Raw genomic sequence first — 14,340 nt, forward strand, 5'->3', positions numbered from 1 at the left:
ATAAAATGGGTGAAACACGATGAGCTGTGCTTGCTCTTGTTCTTTGTGGATGTTCACGTTCAGACCCCTTGTGACCCTTTCCTCTCCCCACGGTTGGACACCTACAGAATTGATGTCTTCCGCATTTAAGGTATGATACTTCCCCAGAGACCTCTCTGCGAGGAAGTCTGGTGCAGCGAGAGTTCTTTCCACGAGGAGAGAGCGTTAGGTTCGAGCTCTCCAATCCAGGTTTCTTCGAGTTTATCTCTGTTTTAACCGGCTCGCCGGGTTTTCCAGCATTCCCAGAGCTCCGAGTCTCTAATCCGGGCTCCGTGTGACCGCGCGTTCCGAGACCCAGGATTTGGTTCCTCCATCCAGGTTCCGGGTTTCCCCTGCGCTGTACCGCTCCAGACTGCACACCAGCCCGGGATCCGGATCCGAGGGCCCGGTAGTCCAGTGTCCGGGTCTTGCGGGAGGCCCTGGTTGTCCCGGATCGCGGCGGTGGCGGCGGCGGTGGCGGCGGCGGAGGGACCCGCGGCCCCGGACACAGCGGCACCGGCGGGCGGGGCGGAGCGGCGCGAGGAGGGGGCGGAGAGCCGAAGACGAGGCGGGGTGGGGTGGGGGGGGAGGGGCCGCGGTAACGGATGGCGGCCTGGGCCCCGTAGCAGCGGCGGCTCGACGGCTCGGGGCCCGGGCGGTTGGAGGTGGCGGTTCCCGGGACCGGCCGCGCGGTGAGTCCGGAGCTTTGTGTGGAGCCGGGGTTGGGGGAGGAAAGAGGCGGCAGCGCCGAGGTGGCCAGGGGTAGCGGCGCCTGACAGAGGAAGTGGGGGTTGCGGGGCCGGGGCGGAGCGAGGGGAAGGTGTGTATGGCGCGGGTGGGGGAGGGGGCGTCGAGGGGCGCGGGGTGAAGTTCAAAGCGCGGCCAGGGCCGGTTCCGGCTGAGGGTAGGGGTGCCCGAGAGGGGATTAGGGTCTGGCCAGGTTGTGGGGACAGGCCAGAGAGTTTCAAAGGCGAGTCTGGGTATCTTGAGGGGGCCCACGGCGACCTGAACTAGTCAGGGAGTTAGGGGGGTTCAGGGCGAGGGTCTGGGAGCAGGACGTTTGCGCAGCCCAGGAGGGGGGAGCAAGGTGGTCGGGAGTGTGCAGTAAGTAGGTTGTGGGTGTGTACTCCTTCCAGTCTTCAGGTCACATTTACTCCTGTCCTTTTCTTCAAGATGGAGGGATTCCTGGGCCTGGCCTTAACTGCTATCCTAGTACCCCCGGGAGGGTTTGTGACCCTGTCCTGTTTGGAAAACCCATGCTGCCCTCTTTTCCCTTTATGTGTAATTACGGTTGGATCATCTCTGTGCTTTGCTCAGATTCTCCTTCCTCCCTCTGGGGTTGAGGAGGAGGAGACACATCTGACCAATTAATGTGTGTTTGTGAAACAGGCAGCAGCAAACAGTCATTTCAGGTTCTAGGAATTAGGCTCACACAGGGTGGAGAGATCAGAGCCCTTCAGGGGGAATATTTCTGAACAAATCACAGATGATTAAATTCTCTAAGAAACAGCTTCCAACCTAAATGAGAGTGGGAAAGATGGGGAAGAAAGCCTGTCTGTTTCCAGCCATGTGTCCAGAGCCCTAGGGGTTGAGGAGAGTTCTCAGTCCCCTACAGGCCTCTCTTTTCTGTATGAGGCTTTGCTCTGCAGCCTTGAGTTAATTTCACCCCTGCTGCTTTGTCTTGGGGGAGGGAGTGCTGGTTTAGGCTGTTGTGAGGAGATGACTGTTCTGCTGCCACGCACAATAGTCGTGTCATTTTATCGGGACTGCTACCCCAGGGCTGAGAACTGCTGCTGCAGAGATAAACCGGTCCCTCTCACCCGCCTATTGTGTACACAGTGAAGGTCATAGGTTCAAGTCTTGTCTGAGAGCTTTGGATATGCTCCATCTCCCAGGCTCCTCAGTACCATTTTCTTCCTTTTCCAGACTGGGGCTTGCCATTGGAGGAGGCCAGACAGAAAGGCTCTTCTTTTTGAGTGAGGAACAATGCAGAGCTCATTGGCACACATTTTTCAGAAGAATAGGGAATGCCAGCCATGTTGTGCCTGCCTCTTTGGCTAGCCTGTACTAAGTTGAGGAGGAAGACTGGCTGGGAGACTCAACCCTGATGTTTGTGTCAGACTTTTAAGGAAGAAGTCTCCAAGGGGAGGGTTTTACTCTTGTTTGAGCCAGCATTTTTAATCCTTTTTATAGAGATGGGACACACACAAAGATTTTTGTTTATTCGTTTAGGAATACCACTAAAAACCTGTGCAGGGTTAAGATAGGGAGTCAAGGACCAAGTACCTTTTTAATGGTGACTTCCTGGTCAGAATAATCGCACAACAAAAAAGCCACAGAATTTGCCTATCTGGGCAAGGGCTGGGGAAATGAAACAACTTTCCTTTTTATCTTTATTTTAATTCTGATGAAAGGAGGTGACTTGTTCATTGTGTAGAAAATCCATATGTGCTTCTGTGTTAGGGACAAGTTTGCCAGAGAGATGAACATAAAAAAAAAAAAATCATTTGAGATCTTGGGAGTTACTAATGACAGAAGGATGAGAACAAGCTAGAAGGAACCCTGTCCTTGCATTTACCTCATAGAAGTGCCCAAATAGCATTTAGGTACTATTAATTGGGTAACGAATTATTGGGGGCTAGAAATGAGATTTTCCTTTAGGACATTAAAGAAAACTTTTCTTTAAACAGAGATTAGAAATAAAGCTCATTGTGGGAGGACAGTTGTACACAATATACACTGTACACAATAGCCAACCATTTCCTATAGAGTGTTGTTGAAGAGGAACTTTAGCCTTTGGTTGTGGTAAAGGTCTTTCTGAGGCCCTAAGTCTGACCACGTTGCCTGCCTTTTCTCTTTCAATGAGTTTCTTAAAAATGATGGCTTGCCACTTAGGTGCTGGGCTTTTGCTAGGAGGGAACAGGTTGTTCTGACCTTTATGTTTCATGATGACAGAACTGTCTTAAGGTCTTACTAGAGGTGTTGTCTGTCTTTAGACTGTTTCCAACTATATGTCCTAGGTCTCTGAGTGAAGTCTCAGCTAAACTAAGTCCAAAGCTTTTTGCTCTTGGGCTGTTGGCATTCATTTCTTAATCCTGTCAGGTGACAGTGAAGGCAGAAGCCTCAGATTAAATTTGCCCTGATTAGATTTAGTGGTTTCAGAATTGGGCCCTTGCCACAAGGAGTCTTATAAGTCTTCTGACTGTGACCATATTTCAGAGAGCACTTTGGATTTTTTCCCCCAGCTTCTTGTTAGAAAATGTTTCCTTGTGAGAAGTCTAGATAGCTGGACAGATTATTGCTTATTTTGTGTGAGGATATGGAAGCATAATTTTGGCTCCTGGTAGTAATTATGTTGCAATTAGCATATAGCAACTAAATGACTGGAACAGTATAATTTGTTGAGGGGTTTACTGATTGCTCTGTCAAGTGGAAGTGCCACTCCTTACTTACTTGACTTAGAATACTACTGCCTGGGCTCAGCTGTGGAGACTTAACAAGTACAGGAATGATGTGTGGTCTCTAGAAGTTCACACTCTGTTTACTCTCTCATCACTGCCAGGTACTGTAGAACCTTCTAGTGCCACTTTCTCCTGCTCCATAGGTAGCTAAGCAATTGTTATTTCCCTTGTGGAAACTGGTCATGGATGGGAATACTGCCAGACAGATGGGGCCACTCTGAGATGAGGCAGCCTTATGTTGTGTGGCAAATTTTCTTTTAAGCAGCTGAATTCTCTCTTCTGCCTGATTTTTAAATATCAGATTCCTTAAAAAAAAAAAACAACCCTGCAAAATACAAAATCACGTAGTGTACTAAACATGCCTTCGTGATATCTCATAAAAGTTGGCTATGACAGACAAAATGAAGAGAGGCGATGCTGATTGGCAGGTTCTGGGCCCACTAAGTGTCAGTGAAGGACTGTTTTCACTAAGGAACAGGTAATTCACCAAAGCACCTGCCTAGCTGGGCATGTGGAATTGGCAGCAGCTGTGCAGTTGAAGAGGGATTATTGAGCAGGTGGTTAAAGAATCACATGCCACAGTGACAAGAAAATACTTGGTCTTCCGTGGTTTAGGTTCAGTTCATATGTGTGAAATTCTTCTTTGTTTCACGTTGCTTAATGCCTGATACTGGTTTGTTAGTGAGATGATAATGGAATAGAGAAAAGAGATTCTTCCTTTTCTCTGTGTTTCTTTTAAATTACTGAGTAGCTTGCCTTAGCATGGTCCTAGACAGCCCTATTGTATTTCTGTGAGTTCTGGCTTTATGCCCTATGAATGGGAAGGGAATAATAGTAATTCAGTGTTTCTAGTACTTGTTTATTAGGGGGATAGGGAATGAGAAAATTCTTTGCTTTTAGGGTGGTGAAAAGGATTTAGCTGCTGGGAGGATACCCAGGTGCAAAGGATGTAATTGACTTTTTGTGTTAAGTCTACCTGACGTATCTTACTCAAGACTTTCACATGTGTTTTTATTTTATGAATGTAATTCTCCACATGAAGTTGGCACCTCTTCTGTTGTTTGTTTTATTCCATTTTTAGTTTCTCCCAGCACCTTTATAACTCTTTTTTTCTGGCTTTGAGATTAACATCACTGTTAGAATCAAGTCATCATCAGAGGGCCAAATCATGCTAAGGAAGTATCTCAACTAAATGTTTATCTTAAAAACAAGTATAGCATTTCCTGTAACTTGGAGGAGGACTTTCTATTTTGAGGTTTTCTGCAAATTCCCAGATTTTCCTTCTAGGTTATCATCTTCTGTTAATATCATTTTATTTTTCTTTCACATGTTCATGCCATTATAATAGGCAGTGGCGTATAGCCTAAAATTTATAAACAAGCAACTTGGTGTTTATTTTGTGACTTCTTTAGTGTCCTCCAGTGATTTTCTGTATTGGGCTGACAAGCTGTGTGCTTGAAACACGTGCACACACACACACACACACACACACACAATCTAATTGAATTCACAGGGTATTAATTAACAGTTGATTGACAGCAAAGAAGTGACTTTAAATGTTTTGGAGTTCAGAAATCCCTTTTCCAAGTGAAGTGAAGCCTCTGATCTGTCAGAGAGATTGAGACAGAGATTTAGGTAGATGGCTGTCTGTCTGGGTGGATAGAGTTTTTTGATTGATTTAGGGAAAAGGGAGGCAAACAGTGTGACTGAGGCCAGGGCCAGTGGACCACTACAGAGACAGAGACATTTGCAAGAATCTGTTTAAACCTAGTTTGCAACCTAGCTTTAAGTAGGAGCCTAGCAGCCATTTGTATCATGTTCACTTCTGGGAAAAAATATAAACTTCTTTATTTCCCCATATAAAGCCATTGCAGCTGATTGTTTTAAAGTGTTCACAAACCACCATGTATTTTCCTAGCATTCTCAGTAGTTTGCTTCCTCATGTTTTTTCCCCCTCCCCCATCTCCCATCCACACTCTCTGCTCTGAAGACTTCCCTAGCAGCCTGGAAACACTCTAATTACTGTAGCTATTATAGTCACAACCCAGATCTTCCACCTCCTTCCCACTCACCCCTTTCTATCTTCCTTCCCCCTCCCCTTGCTCTAGCAGCAGGAGTTGAACTGCAGTCTCATGAGCACAGTCAGATCTATGAATGAGCTTTATATCTTGTCAAGGCAGAACTCCAGATCCAACAGGGCTGATTTTTCATGGTTCTCTTGCTGTTTGTTCTTGGATCAGAGTCCCAGAAATAAGAGATGGCAAATACCTATTAGGTCATATCTAATCCATCACTCAGGAGCAAACCTGCGATCTTTCTCTTGTCTCTGTGAGAATTTTTTCCTTCTTTCTTTTGCAGGTGAGAGCTGTCTGATGCCAGGCAAGCTCTGAAACTGCCTTCTTTTTATTGTGCTCTCTGGTCATTAGTGTCAGGCCAGCGTTGCTCCCTTGGATTTTTATTCTTATCCCATTTTCAGGATTACTTGCTCCCAGCAAAATCTCCACCCTCTTCAACTTCAGTCCTCTCTTCTTTTTTTTTTTTTTAAATTAATTAATTTATTTATTTTTGGCTGAGTTGGGTCTTTGTTGCTGTGCACAGGCTTTGGCGAGCAGGGGCTACTCTTTGTTGCCGTGCGCGGGCTTCTCATTGCGGTGGCTTCTCGTTGCGGAGCACGGGCTCTAGGCACGCGGGCTTTGGTAGTTGCAGCATGCGGGCTAAGTAGTTGTGGCTCCCGGGCTCTAGAGCGCAGGCTCAGTGGTTGTGGCGCACGGGCTTAGTTGCCCCGCGGCATGTGGGATCCTCCTGGACCAGGGCTCAAACCCCTGTTCCCTGCATAGGCAGGCAGACTCTTAACCACTGCGCCCAGGGAAGCCCCCAGTCCTCTCCTCTTGATTGTTGGCACCACATTTGTGGGTTCCTTTTGTACCATCAAGTTATCTATGCCAGAAGTTACCACTTTTCAGACCTTTGCCACAAGAGTCATTGTGGCATTCTCTTAAGGAGTTGCATTTGATGGAGCACAGGACACAAATCCCAGCAGGTGGTAATTAATAAAATGGCTCAGAAAATATGTGCAAGGTTGTGCCCTTAAGAAAGCCCTGTACTGTATGAACAAATGCTCCTTCTTTCTGTTTAAATTGGGGTACTTCCTATTCTAACCCTTTGTTCTCTTTAGATGGATGAATTTTATTTTTGTGTGGCTTAGTTACAGTTAGTTATTTTCTGATTTAATAGTGTAAATGTTTATTTGCTAATATAGCTTTTCAAAGCATAGAGGAAAAAGCACAGAATTGCAAGTCATAAAACCCAGATCCTGATCACTGTTTTGCCTCTTGACTAGCCGTGACTTGTGCTAGTCACTCTTATGTTTTCACTTTCCTTATCTGTAAAGTGAGCATATTAGACATGATCATCTCTAAAGGTTCAATATAGTGTTGAATTTTATGCTATCAAGATTATGATGAAAGAATAGGACAAAAATGGTTGATGGTTGACATAAGTTGGCAGTTTTTTATTATTGTGTCAGTATTCAGAAGGGCAAATAAGTGCAGCCTTAGTTCCTGGGGGCTTGACTCTCACTCCTCTTTGATATGTTTATAAAGTTTATGCTGTGCTTTTTTATGAAGTTATCTTCTTTTGGAGAGTCTTGTACCTTCATTCTGCAGGTTCACCAGTTTGTCAAATATACCTTTTTCTAGCCTTCTCAAGCCATAGGAGTGGGGATCAGAAAGCTGTAGAAAAAGAACCTCAGCTTGGGAGAAAGAAATCAAACCTGAAAGGATTTGCCTGATATCATTAAGAAGTAATTTTGCGTATTCAGTCAGGAATCTAAGATCTTTAAATCTCTTATATCTGAAATCTTGAGCCAAGGGACTGATTTTGGAGGTGGTTGGGCATTTTTCCATTTTTGTCCAGTTAGTGGAAAACCTACTTTGAATTAACTTCTTGGGATTGAATAAGAGTTGCCCACTGTTTTGTTTACAAAATAAAAGTGTTATTTTTAATGTTCAAAATGCAAAATCTGGCAAAGTTTGACCAACAGGGGGTATCTCTGAAATACCCCCTAAAAGGGACTGAGCAAATTAAAGCTGATGGGTGACTTTGGGAACTTTGAAATTGGTAGTACAGTTGACCCTTGAACAACACAGGGGTTGGGACACCCCCCCTCCCCCAGGGAAGTAAAAAATCCTCATGTAACTTTACAGTTGGCCTTCCAGTATCCAAAGTTCCAACCAACTGCAGGTTGTGTAGTACTGTAGTACGTATTTATTGAAAAAAATCCAGATATAAGTGGACCTAAATTATAGTTCAAACCCATGTTGTTCAAGGGTTAACTGTGATGTTAGAAAATCTTCGCTTTCAAGCAGTTTAAAGGAATAAAATTGTATAACCTAGTTGTTAATTCCCCAAGTTAAGATTTTTATCAGCATTTTCCAGTTAGTTTTTAGATTTGGAACTTCCAATAGTGGCTATTTATTGAATGTTAAGAAGATGATGGTCTTTCAGTCTTTCTTTCTTTTTGGGGAATGTGTTTAACATGGCAAAATCACATGTTTAAGCTACCTTTGAACATTGGAAGAAGCATTCACTCTTCTTAAATTTGTACTTAAAACATCCATCTGTCTGTAATAGAAAAATTCAGTGGGAGGAACTATTATTTTGGACTCATAAAAAGTCCTGGGAGTGTTTTGCTTTATTCCCAGCCATCTGTAGCACATTACTAATTTTCAGGTAATCTAAAGGTTATTTTGAGAAGTGTTCCACTTGAATGAGATTTTTTAAAGATCTGTATTAGAAATATAAGTGGCTTTTGTAGATAGATTTTTTTTTTAAGTGTCAAGTGAAGGGTTTTGAATTGGAAAGTGACCAGTGCCATGCAACCCTTGGAAATCAAACCACACCATGATTGAAATCCAGGTCTGGCAGTTAGGCCACATTGCCTGCTGGTACTGCATTGCATGCTGATACAACATTGCATGTTGGTACCTGTAGTTTCTTAGGCTGCAGTTCAGTATTTATAGAGTAAGGCAGCAGTGTCTGCTCTATTCTATGTACAGAGTAAAGCCAGAGGGCTTTTGGTATGTTATCAGAGTGTTTCTAGTAACATTCCTAGGTAAGCACTTTGGGTTTGGTTAAGATGAACTTTTATTCATGTGAGCAGAAGTGAATGTTCAAGAATGTCCCTTGTAAACTTCAGTTACAAATTCTGAGGTTTGGTGTGAAACTCAGCAAGAATGGTATCAGAAATGGAACTATAGAGAAATTGGAATTGTGAGGCTCATGGGGTCTATGAATCTGAAAGGTATAGTGGGAAGGGGGAAATTTTTCTTCTACTTGGTATTTGCTTTTGAGTGTACCTCCGGTCCATCATTTCTGAAACTTGCTTACCCTTTTCTCCCCTAATCATTACAGTTCTTCCAGTTGCCATGGCACAAAACTTTGGGTTCATATTTGGTTCTTTTTTCTTCCTTACCACCTCATCTAATCATTCACCAAGTTTGAATCATTCTAGATACTTTATCATTTAGCTTCATCTTTTTACCTGACCTAGTTCAGGCCTCCATCTGTATATTATTGTAGTAACCTCATGGTTAATGCTTCTTTCTGTATTACATGCTACATACTACTGCAATATTATTATAGTTTTTATTTATTTATTTAGTGAATACAGGCATCCCTTGTCTTACTGTGCTTCATGGATACTGCGTATTTTACAAATTAAAGGTTTGTGGCAAGCCTGTGTCGAGCAAGTCTATTGGCACCATTTTTCCAGCAACATTTGTTCACTTCATGTCTCTGTGTCACAGTATTTCTCTAATTCTTACAGTATTTTAAACTTTCATTATTATTATATTTGTTAAGGTGATCTGTGATCAGTGATCTTTGATGTTACTACTGTGACTTGCTGAAGGCTCAGATGATGGTTAGCATTTTAAAATGAAGGTATGTACATTATTTTTTAAGACATAATGCTATTGCACACTTAATAGACTACAGTATATAATAAACATAACTTTTACATACACTGGGAAACCAAAAAATTTGTATGACTTGCTTTACTGTGATATTTGCTTTATTGTGGTGGTCTGGAACCGAACCTGTAATATCCCCAAGGTATGCCTGTATTTATTGAGCACTTATGTGCCAGGCCAGACATCATCTCTGTCCTTTCTGGACTTACACATCTAGTTGAGGAAACTAGCAATCATTTAATGAATGTATGATTATGAGCTGAAGTGCTTTGAAAGGAAAGAATTTGTTTCTAGAAGAATATGTAGCAAGGAATCCCAGTGTAGACTTTTAATTTATTAATTAATTTATTTATTTTTGGCTGTGTTGTGTCTTCGTTTCTGTGCGAGGGCTTTCTCTAGTTGCGGTGAGTGGGGGCCACTCTTCATCGCGGTACACAGGCCTCTCACTGTCGCGGCCTCTCGTTGCGGAGTACAGGATCCAGATGCGCAGCCTCAGTAGTTGTGGCTCACGGGCCTAGTTGCTCCGCGGCATGTGGGATCTTCCCAGACCAGGGCTCGAACCCATGTCCCCTACAATGGCAGGCAGATGCTCAACCACTGCGCCACCAGGGAAGCCCCCAGTCTAGACTTTTAAAAACAGTTCTGATTATTTCACTTCTTGCTGAAAACTTTTAATGACTCCTTACTGCCTATATAGGCCAGCAGTCAAGATCCTCTATAATCTGACCAACCCTGGCCTTCAGTCTTATTTCTTTTTCACTCTTTTTCCAGCCATTCCTTCTGTTTGCCCTGCATTTTTCAGTCTCAACACCTTAGTTTTTTTCTTTTCTTTTTTGTTGGAATGCCCTTCCCTGCTCCAAGGCATTCAGCTTTAAATCTGACCCTTCCTTCAACCTACCAAAAAATTTCATCTCCCTCCTGAAGACTTTCTTAACTTTCTTCTTCCCACCCGCCTATATCTCCAGAATTGATTTTGTATTCCTCTGTATCTCTTTAACTCTTTGCTAGGATCTCTGTTATAGCACTGTATCACACCTTGACTTTAATCATATGCGAATATATTTTTTTCCCTACCTCATTCTAAACTCCTAAGAGACCTGAGTCTCTTGTTTCCCATGGCTTCCACCCCAGTGCTTTGAATATAACTTTATGTGTAATGCTCGCTGAATTGAACTGGAATTTGATTTTTGAAAACAGAAACTTCTTGTGATTTTTTTTTCAGACCTTCTTTTATGTTAAGGTAACTTGCATTTAACACATTTTATCCCAAACTGAATAACCTAGGAACAAGGCACAGACTGTGAAAGCCTTTAGAAATCCTTCAGACTCAAGGACAAGCATTTGTGCCCTTTAGTGCCTGCAGCCGTACTGTGGTTCCATATATCCTAGCTGATGGAAGACTTGAGGGGAGGGGGAGAGGTAGTACATGGCAGACAGAAGCAATGTAGGTCAGTCATGGGAACCAGACTGATTCTGTTAGAGGAATATAGGCATGGTTGGGCCCTCTGGGTATTGTTGACCTCCAAGAGGTCTTTTTAGTTTTTCTTATTTACTTCCTCTGTTCCATAAATATTTATTGGATTCCTGCTATATGTGAGGTCCTGTCCTAGCTGCTTAGGATCTATCAGTGAACAAAATAGACAAAAAAATCCCAACCCCATGGATCTTGTCTTTTAACAAAAGGAAATATAAATAAGCATAATAAATAATTATATAGTGTAAAGAGGGTGATAAATAATGTGGGAAAAAATAGAACAGAGTAAGGGAGATTAGGGGTATAGAGGAAGGATAGATGGGGGAGGTAGGAAGGTTGCAGCTTTTTTTTTTTTTTTTTAGCGGTACGCGGGCCTCTCACTGTTGCGGCCTCTCCCGCCGCGGAGCACAGGCTCTGGACGCACAGGCTCAGTGGCCGTGGCTCACGGGCCCAGCCGCTCTGCGGCATGTGGGATCTTCTCGGACAGGGGCATGAACCCGTGTCCCCTGCATTGTCAGGCAGACTCTCAACCACTGCGCCACCAGGGAAGCCCTAAGGTTGCCGCTTTAAATAAGATGGTCAGAGTTGACATCTTTGAGAACTGTGGTGCTAGTGTGTTACTGGTTTGTTAGGCACTTCCCTGAGGGTGCTGAATACTCTTCTGCCCAGAAGAGAGATAGAGGCACTGTCTGCAGTTGTTCCAAAGGGTCTAGCTGACAGTGAGGGGGAAAAATGTTCTTTTTTCTTGGCTGCTTCCCTGGCTGGCATTCCTGGAAGTTAATCATGGTGAAAACTTCAGTCATGTCTGGAAGACACCAAGGGTAGAACTGGAGGCCTTGTAGCTAGTTCCCTGAGGAGTGGGATTTACTCTTCTGTTGATTGGCCCTCGGGTGCCTAGAGTAATGGGTGAGTTAGGCCTCTGAGTTTTCTCCTTCCTGAGCGGGAAAAGCCCATTATCATGACCTTCCCTCTTTCTAGTGAGACCTCAGCAACTTTGTTTGGGGTAGCTCATTAAAAATAAGTTTTCAGGGACTGTACACTTTGCTCCCAGCCTAAAAATTGAATTTTAAGGTTTGTGCTATTTCGACTTCCTCTCAATGCATAGCTAGCTATGTTCTGGAAATCTCAGTACCTAATTCATTAGCCTGAGGATGAAGATGTCTTATGATGTCTAGCTGCTCTCTTGTTTGACTTGTGTTTTGTAAATTTTCTTATAGTTTCCTTGCTTGCTCTTTACTAACCCTTCTACTACTTCATTATTTTTCCTGTTGCCTCTTCCCTTTTTCTTTACATTAAGCTGATAGGAAACAGAAATCCCTTAGGCCAGACTGCCGTTTTGGTAATTGGCTGGAAGCTAAAATTCCTACCTAATGTATGAGAGATGTCTTATTTCTGTCCTTGGGTTATGTAGAATGCAGCTTGTGGACATCAAGCTCTCAGCACGTTTGTTATATTGTATGCTATTTGAGGTAGCTGAGAGGTGCAGGATACCTGTACACTCTGTTTTTAGTTATTTATATCATTAGCTTGTGCAGTTGCAGTGCACAAGGAGACCTATTTGCCATTCTGAAAAAATGTGCTATTTTTGATATAAAATTTTAGAATAAAGGTTCTCAATGAACTTGGGGTCAATGCTAAGAAAAATCTGTTAACTTTTAGGCAGATATGGTTCTAATGTTAGGTGAGCCTCTAGGCAGATTTCACATTGCTTTTCTTTGTCAGGATTTGCTGCATATCAGACTTGAAGTCATACGTCCTCACCACATACACTCAAGTGGTACAATAACATAATACCGGTATTGTGAACTTTAAAACCAGTGTCTGGTGTAGGCCCTTGCAGTCCTAACAGAGCTAGAAATCCTGGCAGTGTGGATTTCAGATGAGTTCCATAACACTACCTGGCAAAGAGGGAAATGCAGGACAGTGTCTGGTAATATTCTTTTTCTTATGGAGCCTTCCTATAAGAAAGAAATTCAGTTTTAACATTACATTGGGGTAGGTAATATAACAGTGACATTTTCTTCCAACAACAAGTCTATAATATATTTTACCTGAATTTGTGATCTGAAGCATTAGATTTGTTTTAAAGTGTTACATAAACATGATGAGTGCCATTTCTGTCATCCTCATATAATTTTTTTCCCTTCTCCTTTCTTGGTAGGCAAAATAATGATACAGTGGTTTAATTCACAACTCAGATAGTTGATGGAAGGAAACTAATTGTTGAAATGTGGTGCTGCTAGGCTCTGCACTTCATAGGAATGATACAGGTTGCAAGGGATTAAATTTTTATAAGGATCGAAATCCTTACTTAAATAAGAATGTCACAGCCCTAATCACAATAATGTGGCTGAGTTGAAACTGTTAAAGGAGATTGGAGAAGCTGCAGAATTAGGCCAGATAATGATAATGTGGGGTTTATTTACTTATATATAGATTAGTTAAATACTTTATTGACAGCAAATGTGAAGATGTGGTTTTGAGTAAGATAAACTACTTCACACAGTTTGCAGTTTTAGATCCCATAAAGCAAAGAAATAACGTGGATTTTGCTTTGAGGAACAAACAAGAATTGATAAATGTTTCTGTAGGTCAACACTATTTAATAGTAATCATAATCTTGATTAAGCTCAACATTCTTCAGGGAGAGCAGGAATAAAATCTATCATATGGGGGTTCATTTTTAAGAAATTGAGCTTCAGTCAAGTATGTACAGTAGGAAAAGTGGAAAGATTTTAAAAAACATCCCACCGGAAGTTTAAAGACTTAAAAGCCATTTTATTAGAAAGCAAGGGATCAAAAGGACCGTGCAAAACAGATGGTCACTTGGCATAGTCTCAGAGGTTGTGGAGAGGAGAAAAGCATCTTTAAAAAAAATTTTTAAACATTTTCAATCAAGACCAAAGAAGCCCACAAAGTGATGGTGGTTAGTCACACGTGCTGCCTAGAAATTAGGTGAAAGAAAAAAAGATGAATTAGTTAAGCTCTTTGCTCAACTGATGGTAAGAATTTATGTTTGTTTTTGCTTTTTTAAGAAGACATGTTAAAAATGGAAAGGCAACTAGAAAATTGTAAGACTGCTTGATTATGATATGTAAGATCCATTCAGGGATGAAGACGTTGGAGAATTTCCACTTCTGTTTTTCCTGCTTCCCAAGCAGTTTAAAGCTTCTGGTCAAATGATGATAAATGCTTAACTTTAAAAAAAAAATTAGGACACGAATTAATCTTTTTTAATGCATAGAAAGCACAGAAAAATGTACAGAAGTCCCTGGAGTTATCCCAGAAATGGTAATATTTATTTAGTCTTTCCAATACAATTTTCCTAGCTGCCTAGGCTTTTCTTGATCATATCAGTAAATTTGATGAGATTAGATCTATCTACCCAAGAACTGAGAAAGAATTCAAGGATAAA

The 14,340-nt window shown here is 42.3% G+C and overlaps 1 protein-coding gene across 4 annotated transcripts in view; it reads left to right on the forward strand.

Moving 5' to 3' along the window:
• The first annotated feature begins 604 nt into the window (after positions 1-604).
• The window catches only part of ZNF609 (zinc finger protein 609), a 236,315-nt gene continuing 222,579 nt past the window's right edge, over positions 605-14,340 (forward strand). For 2 of the 4 annotated variants that reach the window (XM_081228501.1, XM_081228503.1), the window contains exons 1-2: positions 616-710; positions 9,342-9,422. The gene's annotated coding sequence lies outside the window, so the exon portion shown is untranslated. Of the gene's footprint in view, positions 711-9,341; positions 9,423-14,340 lie in introns of all 4 variants that reach the window. The other 2 variants (XM_081228502.1, XM_081228504.1) reach the window with 2 other exon arrangements.

The sequence above is a fragment of the Mesoplodon bidens genome (genome assembly GCF_964165515.1).
Source record: "Mesoplodon bidens genome assembly, chromosome: 3".
Lineage (NCBI taxonomy): Eukaryota > Metazoa > Chordata > Mammalia > Artiodactyla > Ziphiidae > Mesoplodon > Mesoplodon bidens.